The sequence below is a fragment of the Microcaecilia unicolor genome, chromosome 10 (genome assembly GCF_901765095.1).
Source record: "Microcaecilia unicolor chromosome 10, aMicUni1.1, whole genome shotgun sequence".
Classification (NCBI taxonomy): domain Eukaryota; kingdom Metazoa; phylum Chordata; class Amphibia; order Gymnophiona; family Siphonopidae; genus Microcaecilia; species Microcaecilia unicolor.
Window position 1 is genome coordinate 179937046 of NC_044040.1, and position 13970 is coordinate 179951015.

Below are 13970 nucleotides of genomic sequence, written 5' to 3' on the forward strand. Positions count from 1 at the left end.
GAGAGAGAGAGAGAGTGTGTGTTTCACACAGATACAGTGTGAGCGAGAGAATGTGTGTGAGACACAGACTCTCTGTTAGACTGAGTGTATGAGACCAAGAGAGTGTGTGAGTGACTGTATGACACTTATCTCTCCCTACATTCCTCCTGGGAACTCCATTCACTGGGTAAATCTCTCTTATCTGCATCCTTCTCCTCCACTGCTAACTCCAGACTCCGTTCCTTTATCTTGCTGCACCACATGCCTGGAATAGACTTCCTGAACCGGTACGTCAAGCTCCATCTCTGACCGTCTTCAAATCTAAGCTAAAAGCCCACCTTTTTGATGCTGCTTTTAACTCCAAACCCTTGTTCACTTGTTCAGAAGCCTTATGTTATCATCCTCACTTTAATATTCCCTTTACTATTGTTTGTCTGTTTTTTCTGTCCTAATTAGATTGTAAGCTCTGTCGAGCAGGGACTGTCTCTTCATGTTCAAGTGTACAGCGCTGCGTACGTCTAGTAACGCTATAGAAATGATTAGTAGTAGTAGTAGTAATGTGATACAGTGTGAGACATAGAGTGTGTGAGAGACAGTGTGTGAGAGTGAGAGAGAGAAAGGCATTGACTGTGAGAGAGAGAGAGAGAGAGAGAGAGAGAGAGAGTATGTGAGAGAGTATGTGTGTGACAGAGATACCTCCCCCCCCCTCCGTCTCTCTGGTGTCAGGCCCCCCCTCTCTCTCTCTCTGGTGTCTGAGCGTTACTGTGCAGGACACTGAGCTCTGGCTGTGCTTCAAGGAACTGACCAATCATATTTAATAGAATGTACCTCCAACATTCTGAAGCCGAGAAACCTCATGTGGTTGGTCACTTCTGCTTGTGACGAACCCGGAATTACGTGATGTCAATTCAGGAGATGGATACAGAGCAGAAATGCCTCAGCCATGCAGTCAGCTTCAGAATGTTGGAGGTGCGTTTCATTATATATATATATATATATATTTTTTTTTTTTTTTTTTTTGATAAATATATATATATATTTTTTATCAAATAATTTGGAAGATATGGCCACACCTAGGTGGGAGTCTAAGTCTGGGCTCTCCCAAGAGAGGGTTGAATCTTCGGCTGTTTGGTGCGTCTGGCCCAGACGACCTGGTGGATTGGGATGAAATTCGCAAAATTAATAAAGCATTGATTAGATCTGAAATGCATTCAGCAGCACTGGTGGAGTACTGCCACCTTCAACGGATCCCCAGGGGTTTAAGAATATACAAAGAACCCCAATTCCTGGGTAATGTTCCCTTGATCTTATGTTGATCACTATTGACGCTTGATAGCTTTTTAAAGAAATTTTCCATTCTATACTCCAATTTTTTCAGTTACTCATGAGAAAGGCCATGCTTTAGATGCTGTTCTTGCAACAGATAGGCATTTAGTCTCTCACTGTTTATGGCAACCTGTACCGAGGTCTGATCATTCTCTGTGTAATTTTAGTTTAAATAATTTACTAACTCAGGTATCTCAATGTCATAAGAAAGGGGTTATTACTAGTAGAGGAAAAACTGATTCACAGATGCTTTGCAGTAAGGTAGGTTCATCTTTGAAGACAAATCATTTAGTCCCTGATCAGTTGCAGAAAAATTGGGTGGAACAGATACTTTAGAAATAGCACCATATAAAACTACCAAGTGCCAACTAATACAATATATTGGAAGACGAATAAATTCTCTCTGATTTACATAATTCTGGTACTTAGTGTCCTTCCACTCCTGTATTTTCTTTACTAACAGGTAGTTCAGAAAAAGTTACATCGCTACTACTAATACTACTTATCATTTCTATAGCACTAGTACACAGTGAGGGTAACTCTCTAGCTCACCTAAAGTTGGGTGCCAGGATAATGCATTCTGAGCGTGAATTCTATATTGGTGTAAGACTGCAGTTATGCACCTAACTTTAGGCACGAGCACTTGTGCTAGTTAAATGGCTGGTGTAAATGCTCCCCCGACCCACCTATACTTCTATGCCCCCTTGCACATGCACACTATGGAAATTGTGTGCACGTTTTGTAGAATACCTACTAAGAGCAGTTATATGCATAACTGCTAATTAATGCCAATCAGCACCAATTACTGTCTGCACATGTATTAAAACTGAATGCTGAAAACAACTTTTATTATGGGTGGGAAAGGAGAATTTCAATTCTGACCTTTGACTATGACTAACAAATCTATTTCTTTTTCTACATCTGTCCATAGTCTGGATATGGGGTTAGATTTACTACTACTATAAATCACTTCTATAGTGCTACCAGACGTACGCAGCGCTTTACAATTGAACATGAAGAAGACAGTCCCTGCTAAATTTAGATTCAAGTGGCGAATCATGAGTTTGTCGAGTTGCTGCTCCACTTTCACTAAATTGCATTTTATTTGTCAGATACGCTCTTCTGTATTGATGATTTACAAAAGATAGTTCATGCTTTTATTTTCTCTAAATTTTGGATTACTGTAATATTTTAGCCAGTCCAGCAATTCTTTCTCGCATCCTCAAGGAACAGATCTATATTTTAATCAACTTTAGCTGTTCTTCAATCAATCAGGACTGACTGACAGTTACAGCCTGATGCTCAGAACTGCCAGAACAGCACAAAAAATGAGCTTGCCAATGCTCAAAGGAAATGGTATGCAAATTATATGCATGTTGTTAAAGCGAAAGCAAGGGGGGGAGACATGCTTGACGCATGCACATGCTTTCGTGATAAGCCCAGCTCCTGTGTGCATGTGCCAGGCAAAAATTGAACATGGAAGAACACATTGGTATTAGTTTTCTGTGCCTTTAAATATAAGCTTTCCCATTTTTTTTCAATGGGAAGGCTTATATTTAAACGCAGAAAATAAGCACCAATGTGTGCTTTTACTTTTTTTTATTTGTACCCCGCGCTTTCCCACTCATGGCAGGCTCAATGCGGCTTAGGTACTTATTTGTACCTGGGGCAATGGAGGGTTAAGTGACTTGCCCAGAGTCACAAGGAGCTGCCTGTGCCTGCAGTGGGAATCGAACCCAATTCCCCAGGACCAAAGTCCACCACCGACTCGTGTGCATTTGTTTCTCACTTCTGGCACTTAGGGGCTTACACAGGCTTCCTTCTGCATCCAAATTGTATAAAAACTGGCAGATTTTAAAGAAAGAATCATGAGAAATTCTCTCTTCAAACACCATAATGCCTCCTCTGAGCTGGCGTTATTTTTTTACAGCGGTAAGGCAACTTTGTTTTGTGCGCTGTTCTCGGAGCATTGGTGGGGGAACAGAAAATTACCTCATTAACATAGTTTATGCTTGTTGTTTTCCACGCCAGAGCATCTGAGCATTCTGCGCTCACTAAGGCTTACGCTAATTGGTGCTAATGGTCTCTAGCGCTCACATTTGCTTCTGAGCATCGGGCCATCAGGACTGAGTGGAGCAGTTGGTCAATCATAAGTACATAAGTATGGCCATACTGGGACAGACTGAAGGTCCTTCAAACCCAGCATCCTATTTCCAATAATGGCCAATCCAGGTCACAAGTACCTGGCAAGATCCCAAAAAAGTACAATACATTTTATGTTGCTTATCCCAGCAATAAGCAGTGGATTTTCCCCAAGTCCATTTTAATAATGGTCTATGGACTTTTCCTTTAGGAAGCCATCCAGTGGGTCAGCTAGGAGTGACTAACAGTGGGTTGGTCAGTCAGTCAGATTGACTGACAGTCCCTCAGTCAATGGTGATATTAAGTGATCTTTTGTTACCTGCTGCAGTAACAGTTAACACAGTAAATTACTGTGCAGCCCACCCCCATTTCCCACCCCTTTTCATGCAGTGCAGTTAATGTACAAATGAGTAAGTGCTAAAGTGTCAGGATAGTGTGTTAAATAGCACATGCTGATTCCCACATTAAGGGGTCCTTTTACTAAGTTGTGGTAAGCACTAACGCAAGCTTACTGCAGCTTAAAAAGTCATACCATAGAGCGGGCTCATGCATCCCGTGGTAATTTTGAGGGGGTGTCGTGCTGCACCCAGGGGAGGGGGGTGCGCAGCGGCGATCCATCCCGGGTGGCAGCCGACCAAGGTGTACCACTGCTATGAAGACTAGGGAGCCCTTCATGAAATGATATAATAGCACATTTAAAACAAACAGGAGAAGATTTTTTTTTTTTCGCTCAGTGTGTAGCTAAGCTCTGGAATGCTTTGCTAGAGGCAAGTGGTAAAAGCAGTTAATGTAGCTGGGCTTGAAAAAAGGTTTGCACAAATTCCTGGAGGAAAAGTTCATAAACCATTATTAAGGTAGGCCTGGGGAAAGCCACTGCTTATCCCTGGGTTAAGTACCATGGAATCTTGCCACTTTTTGGGACTCTGCCAGGCTCTTGTAACCTAGACTGGCCACCTTGACCAGAAGTGGAGCCAGGTTGACAGCGCAGGGGGAGCAACAGCAGCGCGAGAGCGGACTTCCGCCGGCACTGGCGCACATTTTGTATGCAACACGACGAGAAAAAAATAGGTGCCGGCAGAAATCCATGTGGGGGCTCCCCTGGCACCCCACCTAGCAACGCCACTGACCTTGACCCCACCCCCACCCCTCAAGAAAGACAGATTCTATAAGCAGTGAAAATACTGGTAAAAGTAACAGAAGTGCATTTTCTTCTGTACTCTGCTAAATACAAAATTAGAAAAGATGCACATTTCCAAAAAAGCAAGCATCCATGAGCAGCATCTCCCCCTCTCCTCTCTATCCCTTCCTATCCATATATTTCCCCCTTTTCCCTTCCCCCCCCATGTACATCCCCCTCACCAATCTTTTTTCCAAACCCCTCCCTCCCTCGCTGTACCCACACTCCCTCCACCCACCCACACGACTCTCATCAATCCATTCACCTCCCCTCTTGCCCTGTCAGGGTGCCCTCCCTGAACGTACCTTAATATGCCTTGGGGTTCTAGTGCTGGCCTCTTCGAGGCAGGAAACAACCCCACTCTTTCCTGCCCGCTGCCACTGACCTGCTCGATGCCGCCGCTTCAAAATGGCTGCTGAGACTTCAAGCGGTGGCCTTGCAAGACTTCTGTGGAAGTTTTGCAAGACCACTGCTTGAAGTCTCAGCAGCCATTTTGAACCAGTGGCAGTGAGTAGGTCGAGGGAAGAGGGCAGGAAAGAGTGGGGTTGTTTCCTGCCCTGAAGAAGCCAGCACTAGACCACTAGGGTGTGTTAAGGTACATTTGGGGAGGGCACCCTGAGGCCTGCCCGCCCACCCAGAAACACAGACAAACAGGCAGGCTGCATAAAACCACCCAGACCCCTGACAGTCCTCTGAAAAGGAGAACTTGTCTGGAGAAATCCGGACGTACGGTAACCCTAACTCTGTCTCCGGAACACCCCTCTCCTGCTCAGTTTTTCAGTTGCCAATTCAGCAGTGCTACCTAGTTAAATGCAGCTACATATTGGAAGCTGGCCTGCCGAGCGCTATTTAAGGAGGCACAACCCTCTCCTGCCCCCTTAAATCGCCTTGAATATCAGGCTCACTGTGATTAAACAGTGTATGCTGCTTTATTTTTTTCCTCTATGCCAGAAAGGAAATGCAAGTCTCAAATGAATCATGTTCAGTCACTTGGCATAAAGCACATTCAGACCACAAACTAAACACAACAATGTACTTTTGCCAATAAAATAGCTCCTTTGGCTAACCGAAACAGGCAAAATTTATAGGTTAGGATTTATTAGGTAAAGAACTGTGAAGGTGCTCTGCCCTCTAGTGTTTACAATGTAAATAACAGAGAGCACATTAAGAGCTTCTTTTACAAAGCCTTTCTAGCAATTCCTGCACTGCGAATGAAGAAGCCCATAGGAATTGAATAGGCTTCCTCTCATTTGCCATGCAGGAATCGTTAGCGTGGCTTTGTAATAGAAGCCCTATATTTTAGTAATAAAACAAACCATAATTTTGAGAATTTGCCCATCAAGAATGACCATTTAGGGCCCTGTTTACTAAGCAGAATTATAGGCACGTTAACCATGTACATGCGTTTTGATGGCGGGCTTAGGGTGTGCCTAATACTTGGACATTTTACAGCCATAATGGAACATATTGAAGGCATCTAGGGCAAAAACTTCAACATTTTGGTGTAGACCCGTTTTCAGAATGAATAAAGCACAAAAAGGTGCCCTAAATGACCAGATGACCACTGGAGGGAAACTGGGATGACTCCTCTCACCCAATGATCACTGCCCCCCCCCCCAAAGAATGTGAATAAAAATAGTACTCACCAGCCTCTGACAGCCTCGGATGTTATAGCCAGGTCCACTAGAGCAGCCTGAAGGTCTCTGGAGTAGTGTAGTGATGGGTACAGTGCACTGTAGACAGGTGGACCCAGGCCCATACCTCCCCCTACCTGTTACACTTGTGGTGGAAACTGTGAGCCTTACAAAACTCACTAAAAACCCACTGTGCCCACATATAGGTGCCCCCTTCACCCATAGGGCTATTGTAGTGATTTACAGTTGGGGGTAGTGGGTTTTGGAGGGCTCAGCAGACAAGATAAAGGAGGAATGGTGAGCTGTGTACCTGGGAGCGTTTATATGAAGTCCACAGCAGTGCCCCCTAGGGTGCCCCATTCTCTCCTGGGATGTCTGGGAGACCAGTCTGCTAAAAATGCTGGCCCTTCCTACATTCCAGTGGCTTGCTTTTTAACTTGTACATTTCCCCCCCCCCCCAAAATGGTCTGAAAATATAAATGCACCGAGCAGAAAACCTTTTTACAAATGATATTTTTTAAAAAGACATTTTGCAGTGTTGAAAATGGTCATGTTTTCTGTTCAGATTTTGGACGTTTAGGGCTAGATTCTATGTATGGTGCCTGAAAATTCCATGTGGAAAAAAAAAATATGCCTAGGCGTATTTTCTAAAGTATGCCTAAACTTTATAGAATAGGCTTAAATTTTCTGCACGGTATATAGAATTTATACCGTGACCACGTGACCAAATTTAGTTATGGCCATTTACGCCACGTTTTACTTGGTGTAAATCCCAATGCTTTAATTAGGCGCAGAGTAGGTATATTGTATAACAATGTACAACTATACAACTTAGAATTTACATGCACCACATCACAGAATACGCTTTGTGAGTTGTGCACGTAAATCTTAATGCCAATTTAGTGCCGATAATTGCTTTTTAACAACATTGATTAAGTTATGTGCATTGTCATAGAATAACCTTCAATTTCCATGCAGAAATTAAGGCACAATATATAGAATCCCACATTCGGTGCAAAACTCCAAAGACTTAAGATGTTGTATTGAAAATGTCCCTTCACGTAACAAGTCTAAGTGTTTTGAAAATATGTCTTATAACCACCTATGGAACTTTGTAAATAAGTGCTTTGAAAATGAGCCTGTTAATGAACATATCAAGGTAAGGTATACACAAAAAGTAGCACATATGAGTTTATCTTGTTGGACAGACTGGATGGACCGTGCAGGTCTTTTTCTGCCGTCATCTACTATGTTACTATAGTTGCATGCCTATAATATCCCTATAGGCGTGTACATGGTTAGCACACGAGCTAAGAGTAGACGCGCTAAAAACACTAATGCACCTTACTAAACAGGACCTTTAATTGTTCTATAAACCCTGCTTTTGGAAATCAGCTTTTCCTCTTTTATTTTATAAAAAATCAACAGAGTGCTTTGTTTTATATAAGCCAGTAGAATTAGAAGTATTGGCGTGGCATTATACTTATAAATGAATATTAGGAATAATACAGGGCAGCAAGTTTTTTTTGCCTATTTCACTAATGCTTTGAACAGAAGGAAATAAAATAATTTTTTAAATCAAACTATAATAATACTCTTTTGTGGATTTTTGAGCTGTTTATATTTCTCAATAAGCAAGTACCATCTGATCCAACCTCTGTAATGTAGCAATAATAGATAAGCATTTATAATCCCTCATGAGGTTTAAGGTACGGTACAATAAGAATACATTCACAATTTTGAAAATCCTTTCTTCCCATCTACCCAAATTCCTGACATCCCCTAATAGTAACATCATATTCTTGATAAATCTCCCTTCTCCCTCTCTCTAATTTCATACATCATAGAATTCTCTGTACAATAATAAAAAAAAATAGTTAAAAGCAGCTAAAATCTCTTTTCTAGCTCAGTACAGGTATATTACAGATTTTTATATAAATATTCAAAAAAGCATCTTCAATTTCTTCCAAAAAACTAGCCCATCTTTCTCCAGTTTTAAAGATAACAACATTGAATTTCAAAGTTTAGGCCCTTTACCTTCAGTGGTTCTTCTGTGCTTCTTAAAACTCATTCACTGTTTGTTGGACAGCAACATTTCTAATCCCTCCTAATCACAAAGGTCAGCCTGGCTAGTAGATACATTACCACCAAAATATCACAGTCTTCACTTTATATTGAATACACCCTTCATATTGATAACCAGTGTGACTGTAGCGGGAGAGTAACCCTAATTTTCTTCCCTCCTAATACAGAACACTACAGTTAAAATTGTAATAGCTGCAGACAAAATTACTTTTTATAAGCCCCAAAGCAACCCAGACTGCTTTAGATATTTCTCTGATTGAAGCGCATCTGTCGTATCATCTGAAAACCCCCAAAAGATTTTTGAACTGTAACTTAGATTTGTTTCTATGGATAATAAAATCTGTTATGAACCCCAGACTCAGTATATGTGGTTGAAACAAGTTGTCTCCTTAATTGTTAGGCCATCTGTTGGTATCTGTTTTGGTTTTTTTTGCCATCCTCCTATCTATAAAGTCACTGCGTTTCCCTAGATTATGTTTAATTGATGCTACTACATCAGTTGCTTAATTTCATCCACAGAAGCAGCAGGGATTCCATAAGAATGCGACAAAAAAATGATCCACTGGGACCACAAATTGGAAGTCATTAGAATATGAACGGGTCTCCTTTTCCTAAAACATTTTCCTAATGATAATGATACATAGATTATTGAATAAGATGGGCGCAGCTGCAGAAATTCTTCCAAAACTTGCTTGGCAGGTAGCCGTCTTCTAGGGAAAATATGCAGCTAAATGAATTTTCACTTCAGTGCTGGCTGTTGGATTCTGAGGACAATGGAGTGACAGCATGTTGAGAAGTAAAATACAGGCACAGTAAAGTTATATTCAGATATAATGTGATCAGTATTCAAAAGCACTTACCCAGCTAACAGTTGTTGACTGGGATATCCAGATAGTGCTTCTCAATATCCTTAGACCACCCCTCTGCATTATTTTATTTATTTGTTGCATTTGTATCCCACATTTTCCCACCAATTTGCAGGCTCAATGTGGCTTACATTATGCCGTAATGGCGATTCGCATTTCCGGATAGAGAATTACAAGTGGTATTGCTTTAAGATGCATAACTGGTAAAGTAGAGTACAGAGTGGTATTACATTGAAGTTCCTGAATGACAGAGTGAAATATAAAGTTAGATAGTCAACATTATGAGGATGGTGCTGGGAAAGTCACAGAATTCTTGGGCCCAAAATTCCACCAGTGGCAATCAGCATTTTGCTGACCAGCACCACTGTTATATCTGGAAATTCAATGCCAGGCCACATCTGGGCTCTGGCATTGAATTTCTGGGGATACAGAGCCTGCAAAAATATAGCTGGTTAATTGTGACATTCAAGCAAGTCAAACATAGCGAGGGTGACAAAAGAAGGAGCTGCAGACAATACCCAAAAAAATTGTGGCTTTATTGCAACATCTGAGACTCAAGTGGGACATGGCAAAAAACAGACAGTAGCCCTTGCAGACACATAAGGGTCTGCTGCTCTTTCGTCACCCTCACTGTGTTTGACTTGCTTACCTGTCTACAAGGGTTACTGTTCTTAAGTGCGACATTCGGCACTTAACCAGCTATGAAGAACCACATATAGGACTGTGTTTTATGCAGTTCTATTTATGTAGTTCTCTTAGTGGGCTTTACAAGTTGCACAAAACTCTGCAGCATGGATGCTCACAGGTGTTAGCATGATGGAGCACATTACATCTCAGTTGCAGATGTTACATTGGTTGCTCATTGTGCAATGTATTGAGTTTGATTCTTTTGTTGGTCTTTAAAGCACTGCACGATGATGCTCCCTTTTGCTTTGGTTCAGGGTTTGCAGGTGTCTTGTCCTAACAGGGTTTTGAGATCTCAGGGTCAGGGGTTGTTAGCTGTTCCTTCACTTCATCAGGCCAACTTAAAGGACGTTTGCTGTCATGCATTCTTTGATGTTGGACCTTGTTTATGGAATGCTCTTCCTTTTGCTTTGCGTCAGATCTCATCACTATCTTTGTTTAAAAAGCAGTTGCAAACTTTTCTGTTTTGTAAGGCCTTTTTCTTGAGGACTTTTGGGGTGGTTTTGAATTCCTGTTGTGTATTGTGGGGGAATGTTTTATTGTTTGTAATGATTTTTTAATACATATTTTATTGTATTCTGCCCAGATGTTTGGATGGGCAGACTATAAATATGTTAGATAAATAAATTTGCTGGTTAAGTGCTAACTCTGCCCCCAGAACACACCTCAAAATAGCCAGTTTCAGCTCGGGCACGAATTGGGCATTTTCAGCGGCACTATTAAGTGCCACTGAAATGCCCAGTTACCCCTGGACAGGCAATTTAAATGGCCAAGATCCTCGCCTTGCTGTTTAAATTGTTTTGAATATTGGGCCCCTTATATTTTTACTTCAGATTCTACATGGCACAGTGCCCAACCATATGGGCAACTGGGCAGTTTGGTACATTCCAACATGTCATCTGTGATCAAGGGAACAATTTAAGGTTTAGCTTCCTGCAGTAAATTATTTTAGATTAGTAAGTTGGAGAAGTGGCCTAGTGGTTAGGGTGGTGGACTTTGGTCCTGGGGAACTGAGTTTGATTCCCACTTCAGGCACAGGCAGCTCCTTGTGACTCTGGGCAAGTCACTTAACCCTCCATTGCCCCATGTAAGCCGCATTGAGCCTGCCATGAGTGGGAAAGCGCGGGGTACAAATGAAACAAAAAATAAAAATAAGATCCATCAAAAGTGTAATGCCAGAACTTTGGAATACATTACCTTTAATTCTACATAAAGAAACAAATTACTTGCAGTTTTGCTGCCCATTAAAAACGTGGTTATTTAAGCAGTACTACTCCGTGAGGTAATCTATGGTAATTACTACTACCAGTAATCATTTCTATAGCACTAAAGACATAAGAACATAAGTGTAGCCATACTGGGTCAGACCAATGGTCCATCTAGCCAAGTATCCTGTTTTCCAAACAGTGGCCAAGCCAGGTCACAAGTACCTGGCAGAAACCCAAATTGTGGCAACACTCCATACTACAAATCCCAGGGCAAGCAGTTGTTTCTCATGTCTGCCTCAATAGCAAACTATGGATTTTTCCTCCAGGAATTTGTCCAAACCTTTTTTAAACCCAGATAAGCTAACCGCTGCAACCACATCCTCCAGCAAAGAGGTTCAGAACTTAACTATTCATTGAGTGAAAAAATGTTTCCATGTAACTTTCTCGAGCGTTCACTAGTCTTTGTACTTTTGGAACAAGTAAAAAATCGATTTACTTCTACTCATTCTACACCACTCAGGATTTTGTAGACCTCAATCATATCTCCCCTCATCCATCTCTTTTCCAAGCTGTAGAGCCCTAAACTCTTTAGCCTTTCCTCATACGAGAGGAGTTCCATCTCCTTTATCAAGTTGGTCGCTCTTCTTTGAACCTTTTCTAATTCTGCTATATCGTTTTTGAAATACGGCAACAAGAACGGAACGCAATACTCGAGGTGCAGATGCACCATGGAGCGATACAAAGGCATTATAGTGTTTTCGGTCTTATTCACAATCCCTTTTCTAATAATTCCTAGCATCCTATTTGCTTTTTTGGCTGTCACGCACACTGAGAAGATTTCAGCGTATTATCTACAATGACACCCAGATCTTTTTCTTGAGTGCTGACCCCCAAGATGGACCCAAACATCAAACAGCGCCATACACAGTTTTATCATTCTGTATACTTTGGACTCAAATCTACAAAATCCCTTGAAATCAGTTGAAATTCAACTACCTTGAACCTTTTGAACAACGGAATTGCATGGGGTTTTGACTGGAGCAGTTTAAACTTCAGGACTATGAATTATAAGAAGAAGTGGTGATTACACGGTGGAACTTTTTTAGACTTGAAGTGGAGGCTGCTACTGATGGACTAAAATGTTAAAGAACTGTTGAAGTGGGCAGTTTGTTCATAAGAGTCAGTTGGTAGATAGGATTTGATGTTAGTCAGTTAAAGTATATGTGTATGGGTATGCGTGAGTATGGTTGGTTGATCCGAGGTATTATAAGATTGTTAATATGTTAGATGTTTGATAAAATAAAGGATCATATTTACTATAACTGTTTGTATTAGAATATGAAAATATTGAGTACAGTTATTATAATCTTCTAACCCAAGTATATACAAAGTGTGAACAATGAATATGCATGAGACAAGTGTGCATGCATTACCTCCATTGTATGCAAATCTATCTCATGCATAGTTATACTGGGTACCCTGAAAACCTGACTGGTAGGGTGTGTCCCAAGGACTGGATTGAAACCCCCCAATTAGACACCAAAACTAGAGAAAAAAAAAGGATCCCATAATTACTGCTGAAAGCTATTTTATGGCTTTGCAGAGTTGTCCATATTCCTACTGCCACATCACAACCTGGTGCTAACTGGAACCACTTATAGCAGTCTCAGAAGAGTAGCCAAAGAGGAACTTACTTTCTCACCAATAGAAGTGGCCACCTGCAGAACAGGATTCAGATACATTGGCAGGGCAGTGTAGGCCTGCTGGCACTGCCTTTAACTGTGTCATACCTATTTAGTGAATAAATGGAAAAACTGCAGGAAAAACCCACCCATTGATGCTCAAGTTTCTTCACGATATTGATTTTTGTTCTTGTTTACCAAAATTATAAGACTGGTAAAATTGACATGTCACTCTTAGGAACTCGCAGGAAAGCTGACCAAGGTTACTTGTTATGCACTGCTGTGCAAGGCTTAGGTTAACTTTCTGAACAGCCAGAGGTACAACTGAAAGTTTGAAAAGACTAGAGAGCCCTACAAGCTAGAAAATTCCCGCATCAAGCATTTAGTAATATTTAGCCAATAGCATTTTGCTTCTAATACTATTTTTTAAAAATGTACTAAAGGCAGTTCAGAGGTATCTTCGCAAAATGATTCTTCACGCTTATCAACTTCAGAGACTAAAGGCTTGAATGAAATCAGCTGTAGAGGAAGGTACAAAAGATCACAGCTATCCAGGACTCTCTCCCACATTTTACTCTATAGGACAAACAAAAAAGCTTGATCAAACAAGTTCAGTGATATTAACATAGTTAAAGGAAATAGACATCATTATCTTAAGATAAGTTACAATCATGGCATCTCCAGCTGATGGTAGAGTGTGCATAAAAATGTAGTCATTTAACTAGTTGAGGGTATGAGTCCAGCTCTCTCGGTAGAACATATTATAGCTTACTTACATTTGTTTGGTTCCAATTCTTTGAGGAAAAACAAACGCTTAATATACGATGGTTTCACTTATTAATTTATTTAGAGTGTTTGTTCTACACCGTCTGGATTGTTCTCTATTAAATTCAATAAACAGATTAAAATATAAAAATGTAGTCATTTAGGCCCTGATGCAAAGAACTCTGGTGCAGAAACAGCGCCGGAAAAACACCAGCTCATTAAGGGGGTCTTTTAACAAAGGAGGGGAGGAGTGGCCTAATGGTTAGTGTAGAGGGTTGCGGACTGGGGGAAACTGGGTTTGATTCCCGCTGCTGCCCGATGGTCAGCACTGGGTTGAGATCCTGGGGACCCTCTGCAGCTTCCCCCCCCCCCCCCCCCCCCAATTTTTTTATATACACTTCAATTCACAACAACCTTCACTC